An 8943-nucleotide genomic window follows, 5' to 3' on the forward strand; every position below is an offset into this window, starting at 1 on the left:
TTGATGACCATACAAGGAAAGTATGGGTCTACTTCATGCGTAACAAAAGTGAAGTGTTTGGTCACTTTCAGGACTTCAAAGTCATGATTGAGAAGGAGAAAGATATGCAAATCAAGACATTGAGGTCAGATGGAGGGGGAGAGTACTTCTCCAATGATTTTTCAGATTTTTTGTGAATGCATGGTATATGCAGGTAGTTTACGTGCAGATATACTCCACAACAGAATGGGGTCGCAAAAAGGAAAAACAGGCACATTGCAGAGGTTGCACGTGCATTGATGAATGAGAAGAACATGCCTCATCATTTCTGGGCTGAAGCTGTAAATACAGCTGTGTACATTATGAACAGGACACCTACAGCTACGGTGCATGATGTAACACCTGAGGAAAAGTTTACAGGTACAAATCCTGATTTGGCACACTTGAAAGTGTTTGGCTGCATAGCTTATGTGCATATACCAGATGAGTTGAGGAGGAAATTGGATCCTAAAGCAGAGAAATGTATTCTTGGTGGGATATTCCCTTGAACAAAAGGGGTACAGGTGCTACAATCCTACTACACGAGAATTACGAGTGAGCAGAGATGTAGTCTTTGATGAGATGAGCAGCTGGTACAGTAATGCACATGGCACTATTGGGGCTTATGTAAAAGATGATGTGGTTGTACAAAATGTGAGGCCACAGTCACAGGTTTTGAGTGGACCACAAGAGTCGTCTTCTTGTGGCTCTCTTGAGAAGCCATGGAATGGTAGACTACGTACGCAGGTTACTCCACCAGCAGGTACAGGGAATGTATCAGGAAAAGGAAAGGAAAAGGTTGATGAACCTCCCTTTATGGCTGATGCATCAACAGGGTTTTCACATGTAGACATGGATTCAGATGGTTCTGAACAAAGTCTTGATGAGGAATTTGGAATTCCGGCTGTCAGGACACCTGGTGTAAGGAAAAGTACAAGAAGATGCTAGAGGGCAAAGGAGTGACCCAGGACCGCGTAGATCTAACAGAGTCAGAAATCCATTTCAAAAATTGACTTATGATGGGTATCTAGCGCATCACCAAGCCTACATGGCTAAGGTGATACAGGATGTGGAGCCCACATGTTTTGAGGATGCAGTTGGAAATGTGCATTGGGATGATGCAATGAATGAAGAGATGGATGCATTGGAAGCAAACGACACATGGGAGTTGGTGCCATTGCCAAGTGGCAAGATAGCTATTGGCTGTAAATGGGTGTATAAAACTAAGTATAAGGCTGATGGTAACATTGAGCGTCACAAGGCAAGGCTGGTTGCAAAGGGTTATGCACAGACGTATGGCATAGACTATGAGGAGACCTTTGGTCCAGTGGCAAAGATGACGACTGTGAGAGCTGTCATAGCAGTGGCTACATCTAGAGGATGGATTATGCATCAAATGGATGTAAAGAATGCCTTCTTGAATGGTGAGTTTCCTGGTTATGTCGATCCAGGTTACCCAGATTATGTATGCAGACTTCTCAAAACTTTGTATGGTTTGAAGCAGGGCTCTAGAGCATGGTATGACAGGATTGCCGAGTATCTTGTCAGTATTGGGTTTAGGAGAGCTCATGCTGATCATTCACTCTATGTACGTGAGAGTGATGTGGGGATTGTGGTCATTACCATATATGTAGATGACCTTATTATTGTGGGTGACAATGCTATGGAGATTGACCATGTGAAGGGTCTTCTCAAACAGGAGTTTGAAATGAAAGATTTGGGCGAGTTGCGCTACTTTCTTGGCATTGAGGTGATTAGGACTCTAGAGGGTGTATGGCTGTCACAGAGACAGTATGCTTTGGACATGTTGTCAAAGTATGGTATGGCTGATTGTAAGCCAATTTCTATTCCCTTGGATGTGAATGCAAAGCTGAGTGCAAAGAAGGGTGATGTTGTTGAGGATGTCAATATGTACAGGAAGATTGTGGGTAGTCTAATCTACTTGACTATCATGAGGCCAGACTTGAGCTACACAGTAGGCTTGGAGAGTCAGTTCATGCAGCTTCCGAGGAAGCCACATTTGGATGGAGTACGACGCACACTTCCGTATGTGCAAGGGACTCTTGACTACGCATTGTTCTATGCAGCAGATGCGCCATTAGCATTGTATGGGTATACAAATGCAGATTGGGCAGGTAGCATTGTTGATAGGAGATCTACGAGTGGCTTCATGTTCTCTTTTGGGAGTGCTGTTGTTACTTGGAGTAGCAAAAAGCAGCCTACGATTGCTTTATCGAGCACAGAGGCCGAGTACAGAGGTGCAGCAGTTGCGGCGTGCGAGGTAGCTTGGCTACGCACATTACTTGAGGACTTGGGAGTGCAGGTGGACCAGCAAATTTTCATGCATTGTGACAACCTCAGCAGCATGCAGTTGGCTAGGAACCCAGTGTTCCATGCCAGGACCAAGCACATAGAGGTCCATTACCACTACGTTCGAGAGCGAGTGTTGGTGGGCGATATCGACTTGGTCTACGTCAGCAGAGAGGAGTAGATAGCGGATATCTTTACCAAGACCCTCGGAGCTGAGAAGCTTCGACGTTTCCGGACTATGCTTGGACTTTGCTACATGCATAGCTCGAGGGGGAGTGTTGAGATGTCGAGCTCTACATCTTGAGCTGGCATCCACTACGGGTCTTGGCCGCTTACGACATTTACTCACTGGCGCGTTAGGTGACCGACACGGAGGATCTCTGTCAGTGATTCTACAGCTGGACTACACTTATAGTGCCAGCCTAGTACGCTTCTAGCGAGTTCACACTTAGTGACCGCATGTAGATATGTGCTACTTTTCAGTTTTAGCACTTAGTCATTTTGTACTCTCTTTTCTGTGAGCAGAAGAAGAAGCTTTCCATCTCTGTGTCCTTTGTGCTTGTCTTGTGTAGCTCTCTTGCATCCTCATTCTTTACAGACCTTCCTCCAAGCAATACGAAGCACATAAAAAGATTAGCGACTTCAACATACCATCCCAAAGGCACTTCCATATTACCTTTATGTTGTAAGTGGAGTTTGCGTAATTGTGAGAATTTTATCAAGTGTGACATTGTGTTCACTCTCCCAATCTAGACCATATAACTTGCTAAACCACTTCTCTCCTAGTGCCAGATTTGCCACTGCAACCAATTTGCACCCGCATTTATTCTTGAGATAAGTCTCGACCTCATCAATGGAGCTCTTGTATTTTTCATTATAGCCTTTATCTTCACAAGAGAGGCTGGTTTCTGTCAGCCTTTTTGAGAGCTTATCCTTAAATTCTCCCTATATGTGAAAGAAAATTTAAATGATGCTTTATAAGAGACAGATCAGTACAAAGCATGTGTAACCTACCGAGTACATCAATTGCATGAGCAAACCAAGGGGAATTTCCATCAAATCCAAGGATGCACCCTTTTGTCCTCTTGTATTTCTGCTTCAATTTCTTATAGAGACTCTTCATCAAAGAATTTCTTCCAGCTTTGCTCATTTCCAAGACTGAGCCTCCTAATGAGAAAAACATCACTTGCAAGTGACCGCTTCACATGAGTTTGTGTCAAGCTATGGAAGTGTCAAGAAAAAAAGAACATTAGAAGAGATTCTTCCAAAGGAGAAAGAATAATGAGTGCAAGAGTTACCTTTTACCTATTCAGGCACTCTAGAGTCCATAGCATTGAATACTCTTCGTCGGGAGAGAAATACGTCATGTTGACCTTAACGTGCATGTACTTTTAAGGATCATCACGACAAACTACAATTTGTTCACACTTGTATTACAATATTTATTGATGTACAATGAATATCTATAAAAACAAACAACACTTACCAATGTTGATTTGTGACATCCAAGCTTTAAGACGATGGTTCCCATTGAGTACCACTAATTTTTGACCTTTAAGATGTGTCCAACTTTGAGAAAGGGATAACTCCATCTCCAATTCTTGATTAATAGCACGCCAAAAAGACGCATCCCACTGTTTCTCTACCTCTTCAGGCACGCGAATCCTCTCCAACTGGGCCAAAATTCATAAACAAGAAAGTTTCTTAGACTTAACATATATCCTACTTGCTTAAACTTATTTTCTAATTTCCCAATGTTCCCTCTAGTGCTGCGGACTGCTTCATGACCCACCAACCAAAACAAGGGTACCCAAGGGAGCTCTATATCTTGATGAACCTCATGCTTAGCAACCCAAGTTTGCAAGAGTTTTGCATCAAGCTCCACGTACCTAGTATTGGTCTTCTTAACATAGATATCAAGACTAGTCTCTTTTGGGTTTGAAAATTGGTAGTGGGTATCAACAACAACTCCTAATTAATGAGGGTGGGGTGGTTTTTGATTTTGCCGCCATTACCTTACCACACAAAAAATATTCAAATTTTTGTTAACTTTTCTTCTATCACAATGATTTAATGAGGGGGGGGGGGGGGGGGGGGGGGGATTATTAAGTGCTTATGCCATAAGGCACATGGCCTAACAAGCCAATTAAAGAATCTTTCACATGAGGGTGTTGTTCTTGGTATTTCAAAGAGTTGATTTACTCCACTATCAAACTAAGATAGCTATACCAATGAGAAGATATGGTACCTCCCTGTCCTCTCCCTTAGCTAACATCTTTAAGACTTGTTCAACAAGCTTCTAGATTTGTTGGGGTTGATGCTACCATAAACTTGACTAATCTTCTTTTATGTAGCCACTAGGCATCAATATCTTGGACATTCACACCCTCATTAGCCTCTTCAACATCATCATCATCAATACCACCATCATCTGCATAGGCTTTGTCTCCACATCTCCACCCTCATTTTATTTACTATTGTCTTCTTGCACATCATCCAAGTCACTCTTCTCTTCTCCTTCTTCATATGAAAACTGAATAGCAACATCAATGGCATGATCAAGAGCTTCTCTTGCACCCACGATACCAGTCATTGTGATCTATAGTAATTTTCCCAATCTTTGCATGTGCGTGCATTATTTAGTAGCTTTTCAAACTCTTTCTTCTCATCTAGATCCTTGTTTACACATATCATGTATTTACAATTGTACATTGATGTACATTACAACCTCGAGAGGAAACTGTGGGAACCACCCACCCCAATAAAGGAAGAGAATACACCCAAGAGAACGCAACCCATGAGCCTTGAACCCTCAACCTTGGGGTTACATCACAAAGGTTTCACCAAGTGAGGCCATTCTTTCAATGTAGAGGGCTACAGACTGAGGGTGCCTTATATTGGCCCCTTTACCCTATGCCTTTAAGCGGCAAATATCCCGCACACGGGCACTATGGGTAGTTTAAAACAAAGATCCTTAAACTTAAGGGCTATTCATACCACACACTTGCCCTTGCTTGAGTTGTGCAGTTGTTGCAACTTCCTTGTCCCAAATGTTCGGTCCCTAGCGAGTTTTGAGAGAGAAAGAAAGTCTTCTTCCATATCTCTACCACAGACGCCATCTTCCTCACGTTGACAGCATCCCTTCCTCCTGAAGCTTCCCTCCTGTGTGCCTGGTCTTCTGTTACCATGGTATGTCTTTCTCCCTCTCTACACCCTTCAGATCCACAGTTGTGTCTCTTCATGCCGATTTTGCTTCATTTTCCTTGCATTTTTTTTGTTTTTCCAGGTGGAATTTTACCGGGGTCGCATTCACTGTTTGGAAGCAGGATACGATGCAAAGTGAGGGCATACCCGTGGAGGGCATCCACGACCCTTCCACGCAAAAGGAGAACATCGCCCCCAACACAGTGCTCGAAAAAAACTTTTTCCAAAAACTTGGCAGACCTATACATGTTAAAGAACAGAGGTAAATTGACAAAATTTGAAGGTTTTTACATCAAATTACACTAATTTTTTCAAAATTTTGTAGGTTTTCTCACCTTCAAAAATAAAATTTAGAGGTAAATTTCAAAATTTGTAGGTGAATTTACACTAAACCTAGGTTTTTTCGAGCACAGTCGGAGTCCAACATCACAGAGGTGCCACAGAGAGAGAGAGAGAGAGAGAGAGAGAGAGAGAGAGAGAGAGAGAGAGAGAGAGAGAGAGAGAGAGAGAGAGAGAGAGAGAGAGAGAGAGAGAGAGAGAGAGAGAGAGAGAGAGAGAGAGAGAGAGAGAGAGAGAGAGAGAGAGAGAGAATTTGCAAGCAATCGATCACTTAGAAGGAAGCAGAGAGAACAAGAAGGGGCCCGAGAGTGAGAAGCTCGTGTGTGCTTGCAGAAATGGCTGCCATGCAGGCGACATTGGGCGTTTCTTACCCTTCTTCATCTCTATGCAAGTCGTGGGAGCACCTCTCGTCTTTCTAGGGTGGCCTCTGCTGTTGCCCCTTCCCCTATCCGTGCCTTCAAGGTCGAGGCAAAGAAAGGTGAATGGCTCCCTGGTCTGTCATCCCCTGCTTACCTTGACAAAAACCTTGCTGGTGACAATGGATTCGACCCCCTTGGCTTGGCTAAGGATCCGGCCAACCTCAGATGGTATGTACAAGCAGAGCTTCAAAATGGAAGGTGGGCAATGCTTGGAGTAGCTGGCATGTTGATCCCCGACCTCTTGACAAAGATTGGTGTCATCAATGTTCCTGCATGGTATGATGCAGGCAAGGTCGAGTACTGCACCCCCGCCTCCACTCTCTTTGTGATTGAGTTCATCTTGTTCCACTATGTGGACATGAGAAAATGGCAAGACATCAAGTACCCTGGAAATGTGAATGCCGATCCGTTCAACCCTAAGATTACATTTTAGGGTAGATGAATTAAAGGAACCTTTACTTTTAGATCCCGTGTTAATCCGTTGTACAATCGGGCAAATATATGTATGTTTAGAAATTGTTAGTTTGATTAAGCAGGGCCAGAGATATAAAAGGATACTGTTGGGAAGGTGGATATTTTCATGGCGGGAGTAGGTATGGGCAGAACCTTCTCTGGAGCAGGGCGGTTCCTCAAAGAACAGAACCCTGAGATCAAGGTGATGATAATTGAGCCGGCTGAGAGCCCCGTGCTATCTGGTATGTATCTGGCCTCCCTGTTGCGAAGAGTTTGTGGTTATCATTCTTAGACTATGCTTTACAATTTTTGCTTACGGGGTTGCAAGGGTCCACACAAGATTCAGGGAATCGGTCTGGCCTGTGGACCTAGCCTTTGCAAAGAGGTAAATCCATCCAAGTTGCTATAGTGGAAATGTTTTATTTACTTATTGCACTCAAAAATGTTTTGGAGGAAACCAGATGTCTAATTGTTAGCTGTCATTGTGAAAAATGTTTGGTTGATATCTATATATAGGTGTTGTGCTTTTGATATCATGTTGTATTTGCTTGGTCTCTACTAACTAGCAGACATGCCAAGTTGAGGAAGCCGGGAAAAAAAAGAGAACGAAAAATACTGTCGCATAGACATTCAAAATAAATTCAAGCTGCTATTGCTATGTACGGGATGCTGGTTGCTTAAGACTGATGTTACACGCACACACATATCCCTATGTATGCATTCATGTATGTATGTATATTTATATATATATGCACTCACAAAGAACAACTAATTAACATTATTTTGAACCTACACATGAGGTGTATCATTGATTTGAAGTATTTTAGTTTACAGAGACACATAAAGTGCACACAAAACCTCCCTTCAAATAGACCCTTGGATTGGGTTCTTTTATATATATATATATATATACACATACGTATATGTATACTATATTATATATATATATATATATATATGGCTCCTATAATTGTATCAGACTTAATTTTTGTGGTAGATAAGGTCGTACATTGCTCTCAATGAGAGTCCAATTCACTGCACCACCAACAAAAGTGACCTCTAGTAGACCTCATGTCTATGTTCCTTGCATAATGTGCATCTGTCTCTTGCTAGATGTATTGCAAAAGATCAACCTGTCCCATAAAGCTATGAAGGATTTTACCGGTTTCCATTGAGGGATGTCTGTCTCTTGATGTCCGTAACACAATCTACAAACTTGCGAAGTTGGTACAATGGATCTCACAAAAGGAGATCAACGTAGACTCCATACCACTCGCCAAACTAAACGTTACGGAGGTTGTGTGTATGTTTGAGAAACATTTTCCTACTACCATACTAACCATTCAGGTGCATCTTCTTGTTCACATAGTTGATGAGGTGGAAATAGTCGGCACAATACATTCCAGATGGATGTTCTTTTTGGAACGTTTCATGAAAATTCTCAAGGGATATGTGCGTCAGAAGAGGTGGTGCTAGACGAACATCAAGCTGCTACTCTCTATGGGGTGCATGCAGAGAATCTACAAAATGAAACAGAGGACATCTGTTTAAACGGAGAGCTTTATATAGATATAGGAAGTTATGTTGAGCTATGCGAGGATGAGAGAGAGATCTCTTAAAGCCATAAATATTGTATTTGAACAAGATGGCTCCATTTTGTAAATTCAGAGTTATGCACTTGCCTCTTTCATCACTCAAGTTGAATAGAAGAAGAACGCTTTCTGTTGCTGCTAGCCTTTGAACATTCCAAAGCTACATGCACATTCAAGTTCTTCTACGATTCTCCGGATCTTTAAGTATTTGCGTCATTGCGTCATTGTATTTATATGCGTCATTGCGTCATTGTATTTATATGCGTCATTGCGTCATTGTATTTAATGGTCTTTGCATCCACTCCAGTTGCGTATGCTCTAGGTATGTTCTCATTAGTAGAGACGACGAGCACCTCCTCCTCTCTCTCTCTCTCTCTCTCTCTCTCTCTCTTTATCTATCTACTTGTCCATGTTTTCTACTCCATTCATTCAATATTAAGTTTAAATGTCCGTGTGTATAATGCAGGTATGGATGATGACGAGTTTCTTTCCTCTTTGTCACCCTAGCAGAGACAGTGGTACGTGGAGCGTCATCGCTCTGGCGCACCATCACGCGTTCCTACTCCATCCGCATCTCCCTCTGTTTCAAAGTCCTCAGCGCACTCCAA

The 8943-nt window shown here is 42.5% G+C and overlaps 2 pseudogenes; one reads left to right on the plus strand and one right to left on the minus strand.

Moving 5' to 3' along the window:
• Nucleotides 1-3006: 3006 nt before the first annotated feature.
• Nucleotides 3007-3920, minus strand: LOC147443168 (uncharacterized; annotated as a pseudogene).
• Nucleotides 3921-6158: 2238 nt separating this feature from the next.
• LOC147443169 (chlorophyll a-b binding protein 4, chloroplastic pseudogene) lies at nucleotides 6159-6980 on the plus strand (annotated as a pseudogene).
• The last annotated feature ends 1963 nt before the right edge of the window (nucleotides 6981-8943 follow it).

Source organism: Adiantum capillus-veneris, chromosome 14, assembly GCF_014529385.1.
Source record: "Adiantum capillus-veneris isolate H3 chromosome 14, ASM1452938v2, whole genome shotgun sequence".
NCBI classification, from domain to species: Eukaryota; Viridiplantae; Streptophyta; class Polypodiopsida; order Polypodiales; family Pteridaceae; genus Adiantum; species Adiantum capillus-veneris.